The 7,185-nt window shown below is 44.3% G+C and overlaps 1 protein-coding gene across 1 annotated transcript in view; it reads left to right on the top strand.

Annotated features, from left to right (window-relative positions):
• The window catches only part of LOC111945436 (uncharacterized), a 93,207-nt gene that overhangs the window by 9,816 nt on the left and 76,206 nt on the right, over positions 1-7,185 (top strand). The gene's annotated exons all lie outside the window — the stretch shown is intronic.

Here is a 7,185-nt window from a genome sequence, read left to right as displayed (position 1 = left end):
TGGCTCCCTGTGGGCACCTGGATGAAAGCAGGGGAATGAAAATCCATCAGGACACAGACCAACAATGGGAATTGTTGACTTTATATCCTCAAGAAAATTTTGCCTCAGGAGTTCTGTGGGCAGACAAAAGGGGGTGACACCAAGCTTGGAGGCTCTGAGGGGAGCACACACGCTCTGTGGGAGAGAGGACACCACCCCCGGGACCCCCTCTCACATACCTATGCAGGAAGAAGCCGAGCCCCAGTGCCAGGAAGACGAAGCCCAACACGGAGACTTCAATCCTCATCAGCATCTTGGTGTGGGCAGCGTTTGACATCATACCTGGGGGGTCTGCAGAGGTCAGGACCCCCAAAACCTTTCACAGACACCTCAAGCCCCTCCAAGTACCCTCCCAGTTTCTCCCAGCCCATCCAGGACCCACTGAAACCTCCTTGGGAGTCACTTAGTTTAAAAAATGATGAATTAGAGAAAAATTGGAGATCTTAGTTAGAGATAGGCCTTGCTGGAACTAGTTAGAGTTAATGATGAAGTGAGAAGCAGGATTTGAGATAATGAATCTCAGACTTAGGTAAAAAATTACTTGTCATTATATGTTTGTTTAGCTGTGCTTATAATGTGAAAAGAGAAACTGATAAATGGGTTCAGGAAGATCACAGACCTTACATCTGGAAACCCATTTCAAAGTCACAAGGGAGGAAATTGGAGTTGTACCAAATGTCATTTGTAATGTCAACCATTGTAAAGGTAGAAAGGTGAGAGTGAGGAAGAACGGTTTTCCTTCATCTCTTGATGACTCCTCCTCACCAAAATGACCTCCTCTTCAAATTAGGGAGCCAACCATGCAGGTGTAATGACTTTTTAAAATCATTACCGTGCATTTTAATCCAAAGTGGAGAATGGGAAGTGTTAGCATTATGCATATGCATTAGTATTAATATATATTAGTATTTTGGATGTTTAAGACTTTTGTAAATAAATAGACACTGGAATCTTTTGTCAACTTGCAGTGCATATTAAGGGGTGACTCCTGCACTCTCCCAGTGCTGTGATTAAACATCCACTTTGTAACTTTAAACTGTTGGAGAGGTTTTTTGTCCATTAACAGATTGATATTGATACTGGATCAATATCACTATTTTGGTAAATCACTGCCAGTCTCTTCCCAGCCTCCCCAGGACCCACCAGAGCCCCTCCTGTTCCTCTCAGGATCCCACAGCCCCCTCCCAATTTCTCCCCATTTCCCCAGGACCCCCAAACCCTCTCCCAGTCCTTTCCCAGCCCCACCAGGACTCATCAAGACTCTTCTACTTCTCTTCCCAGCACAACCAACCTCATCCCAATCCCTGCTTTCCAATCCCCAATCTCCTTGCAGCTCCTCCAGGCTCACTCAAATCCCTCCCAGTGACACCCAGCACCCCCAAACTCCCACCCAGTGTCCACCAGCACCCCCAGAATCCCATCCCACCCTCCCCAACATCCTTCAAACCCCTTCCCAGCCATCCTAAGCACCTCAATCCCTTCTCCAGATTAAACCAGTCTATCTCAAACTCCCTCCCAGTTCCTCCCAGCACAGCCCAATCCCCCTCTGGGCCCCCCCAGTGCCTCCCCTGCTGCCCCCGGCGCTGTGGGGGCCGGGCCGTGCCCCAGTGCCGGCTCAGGGGGTGCTCCAGGCTGCCGTGCTCCACCTGGCAGCTGGAGCTGAGCCCGCATTGCCGGGGGCGGTTTCCAGCAGCACCAGGAGCTGCTGGCTCCAGTCCCCGCTGGGGAGCACGGCAGTGGCCAGCACGTGGCCCGAGAGCTGCTGCTGGCCCTGGGAGCAGCTCAGCTGGATGTGGGCAGGGGAGAAATCCATCAGGGAGCAGAGCAGGCGGCCGGGGCCGGGCTGGGAGCTGGAGGGCACCAGCGAGATGGACACACTGGGATGGGCACTGGGAGTGAGTGGGGACAGAGTGGGACCAGCTGGAGGGGAACTGGGAGAGATGAAAGACGAGTGGCATTGGGAGGGACTGGGAATGGACTTGCAGGGACTGGGGTGGCACTGTGAGAGATGAGAGTGGATACCGGAAACTGGAAGAGAGCGTGGAGGTCTGGAAGTGAAGCGGGAATGAGCTCGGAATAGACTGAGAATGGGCTAAAAAGGAGTGGGAGGGACTGTGGTGGCACTGGGCGGGGCTGTGTTGGCACTGGGAGGGACTGTGGTGGCACTGGGCGGGACTGTGGTGGCACTGGGCGGGACTGTGGTGGCACTGGGAGGGACTGTGGTGGCACTGGGCGGGACTGTGGTGGCACTGGGAGGGACTGGGAATGAAGCGCGCGGCACTGGGCGGCCGAGTCCAGCGCGGGGCTCTCGGCTCTGTGGATCTGCCCGGCAACTGATGAGTCATCAGAGAGACGCGCTCTGATTGGCTGAGCGGCGGCAGATCCATGGAGGGGCGAGATGGACAGGCGGGGTCACTGGGAGAGGCTGGGATGGACTGGGAGAGGCTGGGATGGACTGGGAGAGCCACGGGAGCCATTGGGAGGGACAAGAGGCCCCGGGGATGGGCACACGGAAGGCTGAGGGCTCTGGGGTGATTCCCAGGGAGGTTTCGAGGGACATGGCCGGGCCCCTCTCTGTGCCCCGCGAGCAGCGGCCCGGACAGAAAAGTTCAGGAGCAGGAGGAGGTGTTTCTCAAGATTGATTTTAATCCTCATTCTCCTGGTCTGATTTGCTCAGTCCTAAATTCAGTTCATTTCCCCGTGTCGGGCTGTTGTGCCCCTGATGGTGATCCCTGAGTGACCTCTCCCTGCCCTTGTCCCGACCCACGAGGATTTGGATTTGTTTCAGTTCAGTGGAATTCATGGTGATTTGGGGGGAGCTGGAGCAAAGCAGCTGGAAAGCACAGTGGGCGTGTGTCCTGGGATGATTATGATGTTAAATTGTATCCCCATTCGTCCACCTAACCCAGACACAGGTTCTGTATTCTTAAAATTCCATCTGAGAGTAAAAGTGAGTGGAAAAGAAGCACCAAGTCTGTTATCAGACTGCACTTGCTCCCCCCGCATCGGGAGTTTTGACTACAGCACAGACAGACAACAAGACACAGATCGCCTTGGCTTTCCAGCTAGCCGGGGCAGAGAGGTCTTCCTGGACTGTTTTCTTTCCCTTTTTCTGAAACGAATCGAAGCTGCTCTGGACTGGGGACTCGGGGGAGCACCGGGAGCACCCCTGGACTACCGGGAGCCCAGCCTGGGCAGCGGCATTTTCCAGCGCCAGAGGGACTGATAACAGAGCCAACACCCCCAGGAAAGAGACCCTCTGAAGTTCCTCATCTCTGCTGAAGGGCGAGAGGTTTTGTAATTTGATATCGTTCATTTTTGTGCTGGGTAGTGCTGTGCCTGGGAAATAAACAGGTTTTTTCCACTTCTCTCAGAGAAATCTCTTCCCGAACTGGATGGGGGGTGGGAGAAAGAGGCCACGTGGGTTTGCTTCCCGGGGGGAACCCACTGGAGGTTTTCTCCCAAATTTACCCTAAACCAGGACAATCACCCAAATTACACAAACACATCACAAAATTTCAGAAACATCCCTCAAAATTCTAGAAAAAATGACAAAAAATGGCAGAAAACACCCACAAAATTTGCTAAATCTTCTCAAAATTCTACCAAATTCCAGAAACATCCCAAAAAATCTCCACAAATTTCCACACAATCTAAGAAAAATCCCACACAATTCTTCAAGTCTTCTCAAAATCCCAAAAAATTCCAGAAAATTACCACAACATTCCCAATAAACGCCAGAAAATTCTCTAAAAATTCCAGAAAACCTAACCAAATTCCAGAAACACCCCGTAAAATCTCCACTAATTTCCACGAAATCTAAGAAAAAAGCCATCAAAATCCTTCAAGTCTCCTCAAAATAACCCAAATTCCAAAAAAAAAATCACAAAATTCTAGAAATATCCCTCAATATTTCGGAAAAATCACAAAAAAGGGCAGAAAACTCCCACAAAAGTTCCCAAAATCTTCTGAAAACCCCACAAAATTCCAGAAATATCCCACAAAATCTCTTCAAATTTCCGCACAATCTAAGAAAAATGCCTCAAAATCCTTCTTGTCTCCTCAGAATCCCACAAAATTCAAGAAAATTACCACAACTTTCCAAAAAATCCCTCAAAATTCCCTAAAACTTCTCAAAACCCCACCAAATTCCAGAAATATGCCCACAAAATCTCCACAAATTTCCACACAATCTAAGAAAACTCCCACACAATTCTTTAAGTCTCCTCAAAATCCCCAAAAATTCCAGAAAATTACCACAACAACCCCCAATAAATGCCACAAAATTCCCTGAAACTTCAGAAAACCCAACCAAATTCCAGAAACACCCCGCAAAATCTCCACTAATTTCCACAAAATCTAAGAAAAAGGCCATAAAAATTCTTCAAGTCTCCTCAAAATCACCCAAATTACACGAAAACATCGCAAAATTCTAGAAACATCCCTCAAAATTCCAGAAAAATCCCAAAAAATGGCAGAAAACATCCACAAAAGTTCCCAAATCTTCTCAAAACCCTACCAAATTCCAGAAACATGCCCACAAAATCTCCACTAATTTCCTCACAATCTAAGAAAAATGTACTCAAAATTCTTCAAGTCTCTCCAAAATCACCCAAATTACAAAAAATCATCACAAAATTCCAGAAACATCCCGCCACATTCCAGAAAAATCCCAAAAAATGCCTGAAAACACCCACAAAATTCCCTAAATCTTCACAAAACCCTACCAAATTCCAGAAATATCCCACAAAATCTCCACTAATTTCCACACAATCTAAGAAAAACCCCTCAAAATACTTCAGGTCTCCTCAATATCCCTCCAAATTCCAAAAACACCTCACAAAATTACAGAAAAAAAAATCCACAAAATTACAAAATCTTCTCATAAGCCTACCACATTCCAGAAATATCCCACAAAATCTCCACTAATTTCCACAAAATCTAAGAAAAATCCCAAAAAATCCTTCAAGTCTCCTCAAAATCCCACAAAATTCCAGAAAATTCCACAACATTCGAAAGAAATCCCACCAAATTCCAGAAACACCTCAAAATTCCAGAAAAATCCACAAAAGCTCTTGAATCTTCTCAAAACCCTACCAAATTCCAGAAACATGCCCACAACATCTCCACTAATTTCCACGCAATCTAAGAAAACTCCCTCACAATTCTTCAAGTCTCCTCAAAATCCCAAAAAATTCCAGAAACGCCTCACAAATTTCCTGAAAAAAATCCACAAAATTCCCAAAATCTTCTCATAAGCTCAACAAATTCCAGAAACATCCCACAAAATCTCCACAAATTTCCATGCAAACTAAGAAAAATCCAACACAATTCATCAAGGCTGCGTAAAATCACACAAAATTCCAGAAAATTACCACAACTTTCCAAAAAAAATCCCGCAAAATTCCCAAAATCTTCTCAAAACCCTACCAAATTCCAGAAAATCACCACAAAATCTCCACTAATTTCCACGCAATCTAAAAAAAACCCTCAAAATTCTTCAAGTCTCCTCAAAATCCCACAAAATTCCAGAAACATTGAACAAAATTCCAGAAAAAACCCCAAAAAATTCCCTAAAACTTCTAAAATCCCAACCAAATTTCAGAAACATCCCACAAAGTCTCCAATAATTTCCACACAATCTAAGAAAAATATACTCAAAATTCTTCAAGTCTCCTCAAAATCCCACAAAATTTCAGACAATTCCACAACATTCCAAAGAAATCCCTCAAAATTCCAGAAACACCTTACAAAATTCCTGAAAAAAATCCACAAAATTCTCAAAATCTTCTCAAAACCCCACCAAATTCCAGAAACATCCCACAAAATCACCACTAATTTCCACTAAACCTAAGAAAAATCCCTCAAAACTCTTCAAGTCTCCTCCATATCCTACAAAATTCCACAGAAACCACACAAGATTCCAAAATAATCCTAAAAATTCTAGAAACACCCCACAAAATCCTTCAAGTCTCCTCAAAATCCCACAAAATTCCAGATAATTCCACAACATTCAAAAAAAATCCCACCAAATTCCAGAAACATTGAACAAAATTCCAGAAGAAAAACCCTCAAAATTCCAAAAATCTTCTCATAAGCCCAACAAATTCCAGAAATATCCCACAAAATCTCCACAAATTTCCACGCAATCTAAGAAAACTCCCACACAATTCTTCAAGTCTCCTCAAAATCCCAAAAAATTCAAGAAAATTACCACAGCAACCCCCAATAAATGCCACAAAATTCCCTGAAACTTCAGAAAACCCAACCAAATTCCAGAAACACCCCACAAAATCTCCACTAATTTCCACAAAATCTAAGAAAAAGGCTATCAAAATTCTTCAAGCCTCCTCAAAATCACCCAAATTACACAAAAACATCACAAAATTCTAGAAACATCTCTCAAAATTCCAGAAAAATCCCAAAAAATGGCAGAAAAGAGCCACAAAATTCCCTAAATCTTCTCAAAACCCTACCAAATTCCAGAAATATCCCACAAAATCTCCACTAATTTCCACGCAATCTAAGAAAAACCCCTCAAAATTCTTCAAGTCTCCTCAATATCCCACCAAATTCCAAAAACACCTCACAAAATTACAGAAAAAAAAATCCACAAAATTACAAAATCTTCTCATAAGCCTACCACATTCCAGAAATAGCCCACAAAATCTCCACTAATATCCACATAATGTAAGAAAAATCCCAAAAAATCCTTCAAGTCTCCTCAAAATCCCACAAAATTTCAGACAATTCCACAACATTCCAAAGAAATCCCACCAAATTCCAGAAACACCTCAAAATTCCAGAAAAATCCACAAAAGCTCTTGAATCTTCTCAAAACCCTACCAAATTCCAGAAACATGCCCACAAAATCTCTACTAATTTCCACGCAATCTATGAAAACTCCCTCACAATTCTTCAAGTCTCCTCAAAATCCCAAAAAATTCCAGAAAATTACCAAAACTTTCCAAAAAAAATCCCACAAAATTCCCAAAATCTTCTCAAAACCCCACCAAATTCCAGAAACAACCTACATAATCTTTACAAATTTCCACTAAACCTAAGAAAAATCCCTCAAAACTCTTCAAGTCTCCTCCATATCCTACAAAATTCCACAGAAACCACACAAGATTCCAAAATAATCCT

The sequence above is a fragment of the Cyanistes caeruleus genome, chromosome 31, assembly GCF_971803275.1.
Source record: "Cyanistes caeruleus chromosome 31, bCyaCae1.hap1.1, whole genome shotgun sequence".
NCBI lineage: Eukaryota > Metazoa > Chordata > Aves > Passeriformes > Paridae > Cyanistes > Cyanistes caeruleus.
Note: the sequence above shows the minus strand (reverse complement) of the source record. Positions and strands in the feature narration are given on the sequence as shown.